The sequence below is a fragment of the Mauremys mutica genome, chromosome 8 (assembly GCF_020497125.1).
Source record: "Mauremys mutica isolate MM-2020 ecotype Southern chromosome 8, ASM2049712v1, whole genome shotgun sequence".
In the NCBI taxonomy this organism is placed as follows: Eukaryota; Metazoa; Chordata; order Testudines; family Geoemydidae; genus Mauremys; species Mauremys mutica.
The window spans coordinates 109,337,871-109,354,922 of NC_059079.1; the positions used below are offsets into that span (position 1 = coordinate 109,337,871).

The 17,052-nt window shown below is 47.6% G+C and overlaps 1 long non-coding RNA gene across 1 annotated transcript; it reads left to right on the forward strand.

Moving 5' to 3' along the window:
• The first annotated feature begins 11,551 nt into the window (after positions 1-11,551).
• On the forward strand, positions 11,552-16,535 carry LOC123376527. Its single transcript, XR_006581823.1, has 3 exons — positions 11,552-11,777; positions 12,336-12,501; positions 16,393-16,535. It is a non-coding gene; the product is annotated as an uncharacterized LOC123376527 (long non-coding RNA).
• The last annotated feature ends 517 nt before the right edge of the window (positions 16,536-17,052 follow it).

A 17,052-nucleotide genomic window follows, 5' to 3' on the forward strand; every position in this document is an offset into this window, starting at 1 on the left:
CCTGCAAACAAAGACAGCTGCTGCCACCCGCTGCCAGGGAAAAGGTCACTGGCTGAAGACAGCAGGCTCCACGCAGGCAGCTGGCATTGCCCTGTCCAGGGCCAGCTTTTGGGGCTTTTCAGACATGCGTTCACAGGAGCAAATGAAAGTGGAAGACTTGAGAACCTTCCTCCTCCAGACTCTTCCTCTCTGCCTCGCCTTCCCCCTCGCCCAGACAGAGACACCTCCTCCTCCTCCTGCCAGAGCCCCAGGACGGATGCTCGTCTTCCTCCCACTCACAGCTTCTTTGATCTTCTTGCCAAATGAAACAACCCAGCCCACTCCAGCAGGCAGCCGGGTGGCACCGTTCATCTGTGTCCAGGGGCTGCTGCCTGTTGCTGCACTCAACTCATGGCTGCAGCTGGGCACCTTGCCTTCATCTTCCCCGGCTCCCTTCCTCCCATCAGAATCCTCTCTCTTTGCTGGGGCCGGCACTGGCTTTGCTTTGCCTGCCCCTTCCTGGTGCGGAAGAGCAGGATCCCAGCAGGCTGGGGCTGCGGAGGCACGTGCAGAAGGGAATTGCAGTGAATCTGCTGCAGCGTCCGAGTCTGGGCCCGGTGGCAACTCTGAGCAACATGCTTCTGCCGTCGCTGGCTAGCGATGTGGAACAGCCGGCACAAGGGTTTCCAGCACGTACACACACACGCACAACAGAACATGTTCACCCCCCGCCGAAGCAGGTGCAGCTCTGATTGGCTCCAGGGGACATTGTGTCTGTTTGCTTCAGGTCTGAATGTTGCTTCGTGCTCTCTGGTGCACACATGGACCTGCTGCCCAATGCCATATTATCTCCTTCCTTCCACCCTTGGGTGGGTCCCCCCACACCAAAGGCTCTCAAGCAAAGTGAGCCATCATGGGATAAGAGGGACGGTCCTTTCAAGGGTTAGAAACTGGCTAAAAGATAGGAAACAAAGGGTAGGAATGGTCAGTTTTCAGAATGGAGAGAGAGAAATAACGGTGTCCCCCAAGAATCTGTATTGGGACCAATGCTATTCAACATAGTCATAAAGGATCTGAAAAAGGGGTAAACAGGACGGTGGTGAAGTTTGCAGAGGATACAAAATGAATCAAGACAGTTAAGTTTAAAGCAGACCGAGAAGAGGCACAACGGGATCTCACAAAACTGGGTGAGTGGGCAACAAAATGGCAGATGAAATTCAGGGTTGATAAGTGCCAAGTAATGCACATTGGAAAACATCATCCCAACTAGACATGCAAAATGACAGGGTCTAAATTAGCAGTTACCACAGAACGTTGGGACTCATTAGGAAAGGGATGTAGTAGGAAGAGCCCAAAACATAAGCCTGTTTATTAAAGACCTGGTATGAGGCAGGACCTGCTCACAGACTCTGGCAAGAACAGGGCTAATAATGCAAAAATACACATTCCTGAAAAGTGCTAAGTACAAAGTACTTACGCAAACACATACCAAAACATCCCAATATTAAAAATGGTACAAAAACATTCCCCCAGAATAACAAAAACACACTAACCCCTCCTAAAAGATAAGGTCAGGATGACAGTACGTAACTTGTTTATATCAGGGTATTAAAATGTATCTGAGAGGGAGTGTCTTTGGCCAGCCTAGGGGGGAGTAAAATGTCCCGCCACTGACTAAACTGCGTCCATTGTCACGGGCATACATGTCTTAGTATCCTCGTAAAGTCTGCCAGCTGCTAGTACCGTGCTTTGCCGACAATAAACCTGGCTGAATGCCTTCGTACCTTAACAAATCTTGTGGTCATTGAGCAGTTCACTCAAGATCTGCTGTGCCAACTGTCCACGCAAAGCTGGGACAGCACGCAGGATAAACACACACCCACAGCCAAACATCTAACCACAAGGGGTAGATAAGAAGATAGAAAATATCATAATGCTACTATAGAAAACCCACCAGCAGCTCTTACTGGAACCCTACCCAAGCAGGCTGTGGGCTGCTCTGCAGTCTAGAATTGTTGGAGTGCAGAGTTTTCTGGCCACTCTTCTAGCCACTGCTCTTGGGCCAGGGACTGCAAGGAAGGGGGTGGCATAGAGGTGTATGCTGGTCCTACAGAGCCCTTGCATTGGAGGGAATTCCCACAAGGGCTGGAGATGCAAAAAGGGGCTACAGGGATGAGAAACAGATGCTGACCACTGTCTCCACACTTGCACCATCTTGTGGAGGTGTCCTGAGACTTGTCTTGTGGCCTGATTCTGGAGGTGCTGGGTGCTCTCTCTTCTCATTGACTTCAGCTAGTGTTGAAAGCACAAAAACCGTCAAAAGCCCTGATTCTGAGAGGGGCCAGACAGCATGAACTGCAGTGCATCCCTAGCCCCGCGTACCAATCCCGGGCTGTGTATTTGTGTGTTCTTGGAATCACTAGGGAGTGATTCATGAAAACATCCCAGAGCTGGTTTTGTACTTAGCCAGCCTTTGGAGCCTGACCTCTGGGGCACAGTGGGAGGGACGGGTTCTACCCCTTTTCAGGAGTGTGGGGGACACAGCAAGACTTTGGGTATAAGAGGCTGTATTGAAACAGAATCAGCACTTTCCTATTGAGTGAGCAAACGGGCAGGATCTTCTGCTCGATGCCCAACAGCCTTAAGGGCTGGCAAGGAGGTTGCCTACCCGTCTCCTCTGGTGGGTGATGGGCAGTTCATGGTCTGTTCTTTCTGTGACACTTTGCCCTTAACACTAAAGGGCCTTTGCTTGGGGGGAGCTGGGGCTGGAGGGTCACTGGTGAAACCACTGGCCTTTGTCCTCGGAGAGAAAGCAAAGCACGGCTGCAGGCAGATTGGTCTGCTGGGGAGCGTAAGGCAGTGGGCTGGGCAGCCTTAAAACCCCCAGTCGGGTGGGGGAGTCTCCTCCACCCACGAGATGATGTCCGGGAGCCAGTAGCTTTCAGTGGGTGCCCTGGAAGGGTCACCGAGTGGGGATACAGCCAGGTGCAGTCTCTGTGATGCTCCAACAGCCTCCTCTGACCATAACGCAGTGCTCCCCCCGCCCCATAAGTCCCTGCAGCTGCAAGCCCCCCAGAGGCCAGCCCTGGTCTGCTGATGGGTGCACGGCTGTTCTGACAGCCTGGGATACATTGTTTTCTGCTTCAGTTTGTTGAGCAACCTCAAGTGGGTGGACACACACCCAACCTAACTACAGCCCTGGCTCTCACCACCCCCAGCTGCAATGGCTCCAGCAGAGCCCAGAACACACACTTGTTCTGGGTGCCCTGGTTCTCACACTCCTCCCGAGAGAGGTTCCCTCGTTGCGTAATGCCGCATTGCGTCTGCTTCTGAAATGGCCGTTTCATGCTCTTTCTCCCTGAACTTCCTTAACCTCACAACGTGCCCTCCCCACTTCTCCACAGAGACTCAGGGCTGCGTGCTGAGGCTGTGCGGTTCTGAGACCTGGGGCACCTCCCGTCGGCTGCTGAAGACTGGTTCAGCCAGGAGAAAGGTTCCATTCGCCCAGTCTCTGCTTGCTGAGCCTGCCAGACCCCTACATTTTAGCAACCCCTGAATACAAGCCAGCCAGTGAAGCAGCTGTTTTGTGACTGCCAGAGGAAATAGGGCTTACAAGCATTCTCGGTGTGGGCTTTACCTTCCCATGTCACACCACCCACCTGTCATAAGCACTAATGATGAGGCTTAGCACTTCTAGGGCGCTCTTAATCTTCAAAGCAATTTACAAACGTAATCCTCTCCCCATCCTTCATTGGTAGGTGAGGGTTGTTATTTCCAGCTCACTCCTGGAGAAACAAACAGAGAGAGGTTAAGTGACTTCCCAAGGCCACAGAGTGAGTCAGTGGCAGAGGCAGTAGTTTCTGACTCCTAGCCCTGTGTGCAATCCACTAGGCTAAGCTGGCTCTTGCAGGGGACTCCACCAGCATGAGGCCGACTGAGTTTCAGCCCAAGGTGTGGAACTTGTTCTGCTGCGACTTGCATCCACCTCAGCTCCTCCATCCCGTCTATTAAGCTCCCACTGAAATCAATGTTAAAGCTCCCCCAGACTGAACTGGTGCAGAGTCAGACCCTTAAAACAGCCCCCTAACGTGCGCTTTCAGATAGATTTCTGTCTTACTTTCTGTTGCCCCTGTGATGATGTTATTTCACATGCTCCAAAAAATACATTTATTCTTCTCTTTTCATTGCATTTTGAACCATTTCATTCAGCCTCCTTTGTCTCCTCCCTTGCGTCCCAGCTTCTCAGTTTCTCTCTGCAGAGGGCTCTCATCAGCCCTTTCTATTTCTGCTGGGTCTTCCTCTGGGCCTGTTCAGTACTGCGCACGCTATCCCGGGGCAGGGCACCCACTGGTTTCTGGAAGCGCTTTAGAATGCTTTCCGCTTTATTCCCCAGCCCACCCTGACCTTTCAGGTTCTGCTGCACCGTGAACAGAGGTTGTCATTCACCTGACTCCTTTTCTTGAGTGGTTACAGCCATCTCCGAATACAGCAACATGTACAAGTGGTTCAGATGCCTCCTTCCAATGTGCATTATCCTTGCATTGGTCAGCACTGAATCTCATTTGCCATCATGCTGCCCATTCACCAAACTTGGCTAGCTTCCTCTGAACTTCCTCCAGTCATCTCCAGTCTTAACTAACTTCAATCATTTCGAGTCCTCTGCTCATTTTGCTCTCTCTGCTCGCTCCCTTTTCCAGATCTCTGAAATCCATGGCAGCTCTATGTTCTGACCCCATGACTGCTTCAGCTTCATGAGCCTCGAGTGGGACATTAGAACAACTTTCAGAAAGTCTTTGACAAATGAGGTCACCCACGTCTCCTTTGTCCACTGTTGCTTATCCTCCTCAGGGACACTTTTTGCACTATTTTGTGCAGCTTGACTTAGTTCAAAAGACAAACGTGCTCTTCAGAATTATAATTCTGAGCCTCGGGGATAGTTCACCTCTCTCAGCGATGGGGTAGCAGTATCCAGAGAGAGGATGAATTCCAATGGAAGCAGGGAACTCGCCCAATTTTGATGGCAAATTTTAACACGGGTCTCCTGCGAACCCCTTTCCAGCACACGAGTGAAAGTATCCCTGTTTGTGCAACATTGACAGAGACCTGGGATGAGACTGAAATTCCTTCTCCTCTCCCAGCTGTTCTGTTATACGGTGTCATTCATCCAACGATTCCAAATTGCTCAATAAAAGTCACAAAGCAATAGGGATCGCTTCACCCATCTCTGAAATGCAGGCGGCAGCCTTTGAACAGCGAAGAGCAACACGACACAGCAGGTCAGGACAGAAAGGAGCTGTAAAAGAATCCCATATCCAATTGCAAAAGCAGGAGAATTTCAGGCAAATTGTCCAGCTGGAATTTTCCAGGATAATGGGGGTAAAATCGATTAAATGAATTTCCTGTGCAGGTCTGAGTTCCATATTTGCCCCTCTAACGGTTAAGATTTGCACCCACAATCAGGGAGCTGTTGCCGAGTCTCATGTTGTCACATTTGCACCAGCAATGCAGTTGCAAATCCAGAATTGTAGGTGCAAACTTTGCGAGTGCCAGCTGGCCCCATGGAAAGGGGCTGCTCTTTAATGATCGTAAGTGATCAGGACTTCAGTTTTATGCCTCGTCTGCAAGACTGCAGCACAACCTCTTGTAACACCGCCCTGGGGAACAAGCTCAATACTGACTCAGGGCAAACAGTGTCACCTGCTGAATTACCAAGATCACATTCTCTGACCTCCTGGCTTTTTCATGAATTCTCCGAAGGGACCCCACCAGCCCAAATCAGCTGCCGATGCAGGATCCAAACAAAATGCCCTGAAAAGCCACTAGATTTCTTATATTACATGATGTTAGGAACCCTGAGTCTCTTCCATCCCCTGTGTAATTTCACCGACTTGGAATTGTGGGCTGAATGTGTCCAGCTGGGCTTTGGAAGATTCTTTGGAAGCTGTAACAAAAGAATCTTAATGTCGGCTGGATTCTACATTGTGTTTACTAGGCGTTCATTCTCTCACTTTCTCTTTCTTTTAGGCTAATGTGGACAGAAACTAATTTGCCAAATTGCAGGAAGTTCTTCTTTTCCTTCCGTCTCAGACAAGGCATGTCTCTGTTTCTCTGTTCGTGGAGCAGGCAGTTGGGTTCCTGGTGCTATGGCAGATACGGCCACTGCTTGGGCATTACACTACTGTAACTGCAGCATGCTGCTCTGCTGATTTTTTGGGTGATTTGCATCCCCATTGGTGCCCAGGAGCTCTACCCACAGGCCAGAAACCCATTGTCCTAGGCCCTGAGAAACCGAACACAATGCTCCCTGTTCCAAAGAGCTTACAGTTCTCTTCTGTAGTCAGCAAGGAGAAGGAAGGCTGAAGGGTTGGCTGGCAGAACTACTTTAACTAGCCGCTTCATAGTGCTCTGATTTCAGAAAAAATGATGTTTTGTCACTATTCATCTCAGCATTATTAATCAGGATTGGCATTCCAGTTGTCCCTGCAGGCCCCATCCAAGATCAGGGCCCCACTATGCGAGGCTATGCAGAGTCACACACCTGGGAAGAGACAGACCCTGACCTCCCTGGGGCGCTGAGGGTACAGACACAGACGAGAGACACAGGGCGGGAGAAAGGAAGTTCTATTAGTACCCATTTTACAGATGAGGCACAGAGATTAAGTGACTTGCCGAAGGCCGTATTATAAATGTCAATATTGAACGGATTGTTTTGTACAGCACCCAGCGCGGTATCTGAATAGCTCTCACAATGACGGATGTGCACATCAGGGCTCATTTCTCACTCTCTACTCTAGTCAGCAGGCACTAGGTTTTAATTTGAGATCTTCCCCCACAGTATGTCCGCACTGCAGCTAGTGCAGGTAGACAGGATTGCACGAGATCGGTAGCCTGCCCCACTTCCTGGGCCCGGACTTGGGTGGCTCGCCTGTGGGGCACTGTAGACATACCCTGACAAAGGAAGGTGAAAGCCCCAGCGAGGCTCACTACCAGAAGCAATGCAGTGGTAGCTAGTGGTAGGCCTGGCTCCCGTGTACACAGACCCCGTTGCCCCAACCTGTCAAAGCCCAAGCTTCTGATTCAGGCCTTTAGGTCCTTCAGCAGGGTCACCTGGTGATGCTCCTCAACAGGGCCAAAGTTCTACCTCAGCATCATCTCAGGGTCCTAATGCAGCATTCCTGAGGTCTGTTGTTTTAGACAATAAATAGCAAGAGAACACTAGATCTCTGTGGGAAGGAGATAGCAGGGTCCAGAATGAAGTCCCACTAGCAGCTGAGGAGGATGCATAGGCCCTTTCATAGAATCATAGAATATCAGGGTTGGAAGGGACCTCAGGAGGTTCTAGTCCAACCCCCTGCTCAAAGCAGGACCAACCCCAACTAAATCATCCCAGCCAGGGTTTTGTCAAGCCGGGCCTTAAAAACCTCTAAGGAAGGAGATTCCACCACCTCCCTAGGGAACCCATTCCAGTGCTTCACCAGCCTCCTAGTGAAATAGTGTTTCCTAATATCCAACCTAGACCTCCCCCACTGCAACTTGAGACCATTGCTCCTTGCTCTGTCATCTGCCACCACTGAGAACAGTCTAGATCCATCCTCTTTGGAACCCCCCTTCAGGTAGTTGAAAGCAGCTATCAAATCCCCCCTCATTCTTCTCTTCTGCAGACTAAACAATCCCAGTTCCCTCAGCCTCTCCTCATAAGTCATGTGCTCCAGCCTCCTAATCATTTTTGTTGCCCTCCTCTGGACTCTCTCCAATTTATCCACATCCTTCTTGTAGTGTGGGGCCCAAAACTGGACACAGTACTCCAGAGGAGGCCTCACCAATGTCGAATAGAGGAGAATGATCCCATCCCTTTGCTGTACCCTGGCATGCTGCAGCCAACCCAGCGACTGTAGCTGCGTGCTGTAGTGTGTATGCGTGTGACTGAGTAGATCAAATGAGCTGAATTCAAATCACTGATGCTGGGAAGGGTAATGCAGAAAGAGAATAAAATCACTGGTTTCTAGTGACCTGAAGAAGAGCTCTGTGTAAGGTCAAAAGCTTGTCTCTCACCCCAATAAAAGATATTACCTCGCCCACCTTGTCTTTCTAATAACCCTGGCATTCACGCTGGAACCAGAGCTTCCTCTGAGTCTCCTGGCTGACTAAGTTGTTGAAAATAATGGGCATGTGCATTAGTACCAGCACCGGAGACCTTGTCTGAGAACTAACACACTTCACCACCACAGCTGGACACACCTGCCTAGGAGCACTGGGGCATGCAGCACCTTTGAGATGTAACTTGCTCCTTTCTCCTCTCTGAAAGTACTCTTGGTGGGAAACGCTTCGTGTCCCCCATAACCCTTTCTGCACCAAAACTAAGGTTTTTAAATAAAAAAATGTTACTGCAGAGCAGCCTCTGTAGTGCTGAAGAATGAAAACCTTTGAGAGACAGGAAATGGGAGCCAAGTGCAGAGACTGCAACCAGGGAAGAAGTAAGACTATCATGGACAGGGATTGACATTTGGATGAACATTGAAATGGGGCAGAAAAATGCTGAGCTGGGGTCTCCTTCAGACTATAGACCCTAGGCACGTGGGTCCTTGTATGTACACTTAATACACCTGTCTTTGTTATACTTGGATCATTACCAGGAACATGTTACAATGCAAATGTCAGTGTGTGATGTGCATGAAAGTCCCACTGGAAATTATACTGCCATGTCCCTGAGAACAACCTTTCTATGCTGTACTACCAAGGAGCCTTCTAGTTAGTCTCTTGGCTATTTCACACACTAACCTACTCAGACACCAGCCTCTCAATAGGAACCACCCCAAACATACTGACTCCCAGCCCTCTATTTATAAGGTCTGTCTGGGTCACATGACACAGATCAGCTGACCTTTCCCATAAAAGGCAGCTTTCCAGCCACTGCAACCCCTCCCTCTCAGAGCAGAATATCTCAGAGTGTAGGTGAAACAAATGCACTTAACAACGAAGGGTGTTTTTCTGGTCTGCAGTTAAGTTTGTGACCTGTGGCTAGGGAAATGATTCTGATGTAAAAAACAGCTGAAGTCTTTTTAAAAAATTATAAACTGAAAAAACCAGTTCTTCTTCCTTCTCAAACTTCCTCCTCTCTGAAAAGTGAGCCACAGGTGGAGACCACAGCAAGCAAACTCACCCAGCCCTCTGACGAGCCACACCTCTCCCAAGGCAGAGGCTTGCAATGTAACCCTCAACTTCTTCCAGCTCCAGCCACAGGCTTTATCTCTTTCTTGTTTTGATGCCCCTCCTTATGGACACAAGGGAAGGGCAGAATCATAGAATTTTAGGGCTGAAAGCATTGAGATGTCCTCTGGGCCAGCCCCTGCTCTGAGGCAGGACCAAGTCAACCTACACCATCCCTGACAGGGGTTTGTCTAACCTGTGCTTAAAAACCTCCAATAAAAGGGATTTCACAGCCTCTCTAAGAAGCCTCTCCAAGTGCCTAACTAACAATTAGAAAGTTTTTCATATCTAAAATGACCTAAATCTCCCTGACTGCAGATTAAGCCCATTGCTTCATGTCCTACCTTCAGTTGATCCCTGAGCTCTTTAGAACAGCCCTAGACATGTTTGAAGACTGTTCTCACGCTTCAGTCTTCTTTTCTCAAGACTAATCATACCTCATTTTTTAACCTTTTGAACCTTTCCTCCTAGGTCAGGTTTTCTAAACCTTTGATCATTTTTGTTGCTGTCCTCTGGACTGTCTACGATTTGTCCACAACTTTCCTAAGCCTGGTGTCCACAACTGGACACAGGACTCCAGCTGAGGCCTCATCAGTGCTAAGTAGAGCAGGACAATTACCTACCATGTCTTACATACCACACTCGTGTTAATACACCCCGGAATGATATTAGCCCTTTTCACAACTGCGTCACACTGATGACTCATGTTCAATATGTGTTCCACTATAACCCCCAGATCCTCTTCTGCAGTACCACTGCCTAGCCAGTTATTCCCCATTTTGTAGCTGTGTGTAGTACTTTGTACTTGTCTTTACTGAATTTCAGCATGTTGCTTTCAGACCAATTCTCCAATTTGTCAAGGTGGTTTTGAATTCTGATCCTGTCCTCCAAGGTGCTAGCAACCTCTCTCAGCTTGGTGTCTTCCTCAGATTTCATAAGCATCCTCTCCACTCCCTTATCCAAGTCATTAATGAAAATACTGAACAGGACTGGACCCGGGACAGGCCCCTATGGGGCCCCACCTGATACAGCCTCCGAGGGTCACAGTGAACCATTGATAACTACTCTTTGAGTATGGTCTTTAATCCAGTTGAGCACCCACCTATAGTAACTTCATCTAGACCGCATTTCCGACTTTGCTTATGAGAATGTCATGTGGGACTGTATCAAAAACCTTAGTAATATCAAGATATATAACATCTACTGCTTTCTCCCATCCGCTAAGCCAGTAACCCTGTCAAAGAAGGAAATGAGGTTGGTTTGGCATGATTTGTTCATGACAAATCCAAGTTGGTTATCCATTATAGAGCCTTATTATCCTCTACATGCTTATAAACTAACTGTTTATACCAGTATCTTTCCAGATATCAAAGTGAGGCTGACTGTTCCCCTTTTTTAAAGATAGGTACTACGTGTTCCTTCTCCAGTCCCCTGGGACCTCACCCGTCCTCCAGGAGCTCTCAGAGATAATTGTTAATGGTTCTGAGATTGCTTCAGCTGGTTCCTTAAGTACTCTAAGGTGAATTTTGTCAGGCCCTGCTGCCTTGAATACATCTAACATATCTAAATATTTCATCGCCTGTTCCTTCTCTGTTTTCATTTGCTTTCCTTCCCCCTGGATGGCAATATTAATAGTGCTAAATATCTGGTCACAATTAACCTTTTCAACACCTCCGCCTTCTTGATGTCATCCATTATTAGCTCTCCTTCCCTCCCAAGTAGAGGACCTACATTTTCCTTCATTTTTAATCTTGCTTCTAATGTACTTATAGAAACTTTTCTTATTGCTTTTATTTCTGTTCCTTGGCCTTTCTGACTTCGTCCCTACAGGCTTGTGCTATTCTTTTGTTCTCCTCCGTAGCAATTCAGCCATGTTTCCACCTTTTGTAGGATTCCTTTCTGATTTTCAGGTAATTAAAGAGCTCCTGTTGGAGCCACATTGGCCTCTTACCGTTCTTTCTATCTTTCCTTTGCATTGGTATAGTTTGCTGTTGTACAGTTAATATTGTCTCATTAAGAAACTGCCAGCTTTCCTGAACACCTTTTTCCATTAGATTTTCTTTGGTGGGACCTTTACCTACCAGTTCTCTGAGTTTGGACTTTTCCACATTTGCTCTATTTATTTATTGTATCTAAACCCAGTTGGAAACACTAGAGTTATATGACACAATGCTGACTGTGACATTGCGGTCAATGAAAACCATGGCAAGTTGTGTTTAGTATCTTATTAGATAGTGGTGGTCAAAACAGAGTCGTAGAGAAAATTATCATGCCAAGGAGCCTTCTAATGCTGGAACTTTCATTGTGCATCATAACTGGCAGTATATTACAGACTGGAAAATCCAGATTTCTGGTGCCAAAGGTTCTGAACCGAAGCCCACTGAAGTCCTTGGGAGTCTTTCATTGGCTTCACTGGGCTATGGATCAGGAAAAAGAGAAGATCTGAGACTATTTCACTAGTGGCACCAGAAAGCAGCCAGTCAAACAGCAAACCAAAGGTCCCTTCTGGCTTTAAAATCTATGCATCTATGACCGCAAGAGGTGCCTGGGGATCAAGACCGCCCTGCCTTTCCCAGGCTGTTACATGGGAGGTAAGTACTGCCTCGATCCCAGCTAGACGGAAGTCCCAGTAGAGGACAAGGTGGTTGCTACATGAGGATGCCGTTGGGTTTTTCCCTGCGCATGCTGTCACATATGAACCTGTGTGCCCTAGGAAGCCAGGGCGTGGTAGCTAAACAAACAGGCGTTATATCAATAACCTCTCTGCCACTTATTGATAAGAATCCCGGATCTCTATTACCATGTCCTATACCAATAAAACATCCTGTTGGCCTGCCTTTCTTGGTGATACTGGGCCTCTCTGCAGCAGATGGACCATTGTGATCATCTAGTCCAGCGGCTTTTAAACTTATAAAAGTGATGCCTTTTTACACATGAAAAACAGACACTTAACAAAACTGGATTAAAAGCAAATCAGTTCCTGACACCTGTATTAGAACAGGGACGAACCGGCTGATTGTGGAAAACATCTCTGGTTCCCCAGGCTGAACCCTGGTGCCCTTCAGCCTCAGATAGACTCCCCATATTCCCACCCCAATATCCATCCTCTTTGTCAGCTTCCACGCTAGCCAGGAATTGCTCTTTCTCAGGTATTCCCTGTTTACCTGCATTACTGCACACTCTGTGCTACAGCCTGAGACCCAGCAGAGAAGATGGGAGACAAACTTGTCCTCGCAGACATTCAAAGTTGGGTGCTGCAGGGATGCATCAGTGAGATGAGGAAGAGGAGAGTCATAGATCAAACTGGAACAGCAGGTATAAACTGAAAAAAGCTGGAGAATTTGACTGGGCCTAGTGAGGACAGAGAGAGTGAGACATCAGGGGTAAGACTAGACAGAAGGAGGAGGAACGTAGCAACACAGACATGACCCCTCCAGTAGATTCTGGGTCAGTTCGTAGCCCTGAGTGATATTTTTGGAACAATTTTTTTAGTTGCAAAATTGCCTTTTTTTATCATGTGAATTTTTTCATGAACTATTGTACAGTTTTTCTAAATTTTTCATTGTCACTGGATTCTTGGTGACATTTTTCCTGGTAAATGTGACAGCCAGCATTATCGAAATCGCTGTTGAAAATTGTTTCATTTCTGGGAAGCCAGGGTTTTTGGTCAATGACTATTTTGATAAAAACGTTCAAAGATTTTGCTTGCTTGCTGTGTTGTGGAAGCCATGTTGGTCTCACTATATTATAGTGACAAGGCGGGTGAGGTCAGATCTTTTATTGGACCAACTTCTGTTGGTGAAAGAGACAAGCTGAGCTTTGAACTACACCGAGCATCTTTGGAGCTCAGGCTAGCTTGAAAGCTTGTCTCTTTCAGCAGCGGAAACTGGTCCAATAAAAGATATGACCTCACCCACCTTTCCTCACTAAAAGATTAGGGGGGAATTCCCCAAAAATGAAAATAGTCCATTCTGAACCCTGTGAAGCAAAATCAGCATCGGTATTTGGAAATTTTCTATGCAGTTGTTTTCCCAGGTTTCTGCTAGCTCTGCAAGCAGTTTGAGGAATGGACAGGGGTCAGATCAGTTCTTGTTTTCAGCAATCGGCTTTGCAGATTGTTGCGGTGGTGGTTGAATGCTTTTTGCACAGACTGTTCTCTCCTGAGGCTGCCCCCTACTGACTTGCTCTGCCATCTGCTGGTTGTAACAGCACTGGAGATGCTTCCCTAATTGTAAATGAGTAATAAAACGAATTCCTTTTTCTGCTGCGCCATCTGCAGCCCCATTCAGAACTGTTTGCATTGTGCTTAGATTTCCTGCTTAAGGGTTCAGAAACAAAATGGGGTAGCAGTCGGGCCCATGATGTTTGAGACCTTCAGATACAGTTTATTTCCACTACTTGAGCTCCCTCTACACCGCTGGCTACTTCCCTCTTGATTGTTTCCTGCCTCTTAAATTCACTAGGGTTATTTCATGGAGTCATAGATTTTAAAACCAGAATGGACCATTGTGATCATCTAGTCCAGCGGCTTTTAAACTTCTTTTCATTTGCGGACCCCTACAAAATTTCGAATGGAGGTGCGGACTCCTTTGGAAATCTTAGACATAGTCTGCAAACCCCCAGGAGTCCATGGACCACAGGCTGAAAACCATTTCTATGGTAATGAAAATCTTAGACATAGTTTGCAGACCCCCAGGGTTCCACGGACCACAGGTTTAAAACCACTGATCTCGCCTGACCTCCTGCATCATAAAGGCCATAAGTTCTGACAAGGGTGGGACTAAGTGGACTGTGCTGGTACCTGCTATGACTAGACCCAGCCAGAATGTAGACATCTCTTCCCACAAAAATTCATGTCTTTTAAATCATTTTCATCCTAAATTGGAACAGAATTTTTGGCTGGCCGGATGCCCACCTACAAGGCTCTGGTCAATTTCACTTTCAGTGATAAAAAAAGAGTACAACAGAGTGCATTGTCTAGAGCATCCTACAGCCGAGCGCTTTGCCGAGAGCCTATTGCCGACGGCCCTGCTAGAGAAGTTCAGTGGAAGTCACAAATTGCACGCGCTGAGCACATTGCCATCCCGGTTGTACTGGGTGGTGCTCTGCGGAGGGGAGTTCTTTTGAACAAGAAAAGAAGGTCCCATTGGAGTCTCAGCACATCCCAATGGATGGTTGGAGTCACTCTGACGAAGCTGACTGACTTGCTTTGTGCTGTCGACATGGCCATCAGTGAAACCAGCCCCGGGGATAGTGCTGTGACTTCCAGTGAACTCGAGGGTTGATTTAAACCTTGCTAGTGGAATTGCCAAGGGGCTTGAAGAGAGCAGTAGGTTGGTAATGTCAATCTCTGAGGTTTGAATGCAGAGTTTTCTCCAGCTCACAGTGAAGTCTTCACATCAAGGCTGGATGCTTTCCTGGAAGATAGGGTTCAATCAAGACATGTTATTGGGCTCAATGCAGAGGGGAACTGAGCTAAATTCTCTGGCCTGTGTAATACAGGCAACCCGACTCATAGATTCGTCATAGTTTTTAGGCCAGAAGGGACCATTATATTATCTAGTCTGAGTCACTGGCAAAACTTTTGGTGACTTTGATGGCCCAGGATCCAGCCCTAACTCCACAAGATGCCAATGGGGGAAGAGTTTCTTTTAAAATCATCGTGGATATAGAAATAAACGAAGGACTCCAATGACTCGGAAATGTGGGTGAGCAAAAGGGCAGTTTGAAGTTTCAGGTTCAGTCAATGTACCTCTCAGCCTAACTGCAATGCTAGCAGGGAAGGGAGATAATCTGTATGGGGACAGGTTTCAGAGTGGTAGCCGTGTTAGTCTGTGTTAACCCTAACCCTAACCCTAACTCTAAATTATAACATTCAAAAACCAGTCGGAGAACACTTCTACCTCCCTGGTCACTCAATTACAGACCTCGAAGTCACAATACTCCAACAAAAAAGCTTCAAAAACAGACTCCAATGAGAAACTGCTGAACTGGAATTAATTTGCAAACTGGACACCATTAAATTAGGCTTGAATTAAGACTGGGAGTGGATGGGTCATTACACAAAGTAAAACCTATTTCCCCATGTTAATTTCTTTTTCCCCCTACTGTTACTCACACCTTCTTGTCAGCTGTTGGAAATGGGCCATCCTGATTATCACTACAAAAGTTTTTTTTTCTCCTGCTGATAGTAGCCCACCTTAATTGATTACTCTTGTTAGAGTTGGTATGGCAACACCCATTGTTTCATGTTCTCTGTGTAGATATATCTTCCTACTGTATTTTCCACTGCATGCATCCAATGAAGTGGGTTTTAGCCCACGAAAGCTTATGCTCAAATAAATTTGTTAGTCTCTAAGGTGCCACAAGTGCTTCTGTTCTTTTAATCTGTATGGGATTATTCGTGTAGTAAGGTGCTGCTCAGAGGAGCAGGGTGACAAGGTCACACCCTAAATTAGCAGAGGGAAGGCGAATGGCAGCATGTGCCAGTGACTGTTCACATTAGGGGCGAAAGCCCGGCCCAGTGAAGTGCAGGGGAGTTTTACCGCTGATTTCTAATGGAGCTAGGGGGGTTCATCCTCCATGTCTAGTCCTCAAATTTCCATTAATAGGAATGGGAAAGAATTTTGGACCTGACAAATGGAGCCTGGGAAGCATCCCGCCTTTCCCTGGGGTGGTCCTTATTGAGTCACTCATTTTCCTTTCCTGAGCTGAGAGACTTTTAACAGAGGGCTTGTAAGGGTTCATGGTGGTCCCTCCCTGTCCGTCACGCCCCCTCACTACAGGGTTCTAATCATCTCCAAAAGCTCTGAACAACTGGCCGATATGCCCCCGTCTAGCACAAATGCAGTATCCAGAGCAAGGTACCCGATCCCCTTCGCCGTCCCGTGCAGCAGGGTTTTCTTGACAGCTGCTCATGTGGCAGAGCAGGATGGCAAATGCCTGAGGAAGAGTCTCGTGGCCAAGTCTGCTGCCAAGTCTAACTGAATCTGTCGCACGTGTAGATAGTCTGGAGGGAAGGGGGGAAGGTGCAGTTTCAGCTGGAGCCTGGGTGAGGTTTAAGTCAGACCATGTGGCTTTCCGTTACATTTGGTGTTAATATGTGCCGCAGGGGCTGTGGCAGCTGGACGAATGCTCAGTGTTTATGTTCTCGTATGCAAGTGATAACAATAATAGCTGATTGGGTGACAATTCTCTCCCTTTTAGAATAATGAGGCTTAAAGTCAGTGACCTGGGAAGTGCGGAGGGCGGACGTCTCGACTTATCCTTCAACTAGCTCAAGTGATAGACAAGGGAGATGCTTCGGATCTTAGCGCTACCCCTTACGCTGCTTGGCCAATAAATTAAACACTGGGGTGCACTCTGACTTCATTATTCGTATTTATTAATAGTAACAGGGCCCGTACCTAAGCTTTTAACTAGGAGTTTTAATCAGTAGTTGGACTTCGGTTTTTAATTCACTGTCCGTACAAGGAAGTAGTACCCTGAGTGAAAGCAATGGATACGCTAGGTAGCTTCCAGAGCCCTGAATACAGTAAGAAAGCTCGCTGCCAGTCAATGAGCTCCTACGGCTAAATGAGAGGGCTTGAGTATCGATGGAGCAGAAAAGGAGATCGCTGACTGTGGACCAGATTCTCCACTAGTCACTGGAAGTAGCTCCATGGAACTCAGCGGAGCTCTGCTGTTTCCCCAGCTGAGGATCTGTCCCTGTGTCTAACCGGCAGGAGGATGACTGGCTCTGAGGATGAGTGCAGAAGAATCTGAAACCATCAGCGTCATGGTGGTCACCAATGTCTGGAGATGAACAGAGGGTCCCGTGCAGAGCCTTGAGCAGCAGGGGTCATGCACACACTTCCCTGCCCTGCT